General features: G+C 20.2%; 1 long non-coding RNA gene across 1 annotated transcript; it reads right to left on the bottom strand.

Moving 5' to 3' along the window:
* Nucleotides 1-86: 86 nt before the first annotated feature.
* LOC126910158 (uncharacterized) lies at nt 87-674 on the bottom strand. Its single transcript, XR_007705199.1, has 3 exons — nt 535-674; nt 256-300; nt 87-133 (listed from the first exon to the last, which is right to left on the bottom strand). It is a non-coding gene; the product is annotated as an uncharacterized LOC126910158 (long non-coding RNA).
* Nucleotides 675-797: the final 123 nt, after the last annotated feature.

Consider the following 797-nt stretch of genomic DNA (forward strand, 5'->3'; position numbering starts at 1 on the left):
AATATTAAATTAAAGCCACAAAATGATCAATTTTCTTATAAAATCAATTAATTCTCGTACAATTCTGTCTCAAATGAATTACCTGGAGCCTCGTAGTATTCTTCAATAGAATCACTGCTTACAAAGTCTTCCTCTGTACCCAATAAAAACAAGGAATTAAATGTATTTTTAAATTTTTTTACTATAGAAATTACAAATATAAAAATCATAAATATTTTCGGAATGTTTATATATTATACTTCATAAATAAATTACCTTCCGTTATCACTATTTTTAATTTCTTCTCAACTTTAGGTTCTTCTTAATATCAAAATAAGAGAATTAATATTTTGTTAAATATTGTTAAATGTTAAATAAGTAATATTTATTACTAATAGCTTAGTAGTTTAAATATATAAACTACTAGGACAATAATAGTAATATTATTAAAGAGATAATTNAATAGCTTAGTAGTTTAAATATATAAACTACTAGGACAATAATAGTAATATTATTAAAGAGATAATTAAAGAAATTCTGTTTAAAATAAATTACCTTTAGCCAAATGGTATTCTTCACTAGAGTTCTTCTCAACGTTAGGTGGTTCTTAATATAAAAAAAGAGTGTTAAAACACAATTAAAAAATTTTATTATTATAAAAATTAAATAAAAATAAATATCAATGAAAATGTTTTACAATATGGTTCGTGAAATTACATAAGATCATAAGTTTGTCTAAAAATAATTTGTTTTCAATAAACTTGCTTATTGTAAGTAAAATTTACATTTATTAATATTCAATTTTGAATAATACATTA

The sequence above is a fragment of the Daktulosphaira vitifoliae genome, unplaced genomic scaffold (genome assembly GCF_025091365.1).
Source record: "Daktulosphaira vitifoliae isolate Bord-2020 unplaced genomic scaffold, ASM2509136v1 Scaffold_5467, whole genome shotgun sequence".
Classification (NCBI taxonomy): domain Eukaryota; kingdom Metazoa; phylum Arthropoda; class Insecta; order Hemiptera; family Phylloxeridae; genus Daktulosphaira; species Daktulosphaira vitifoliae.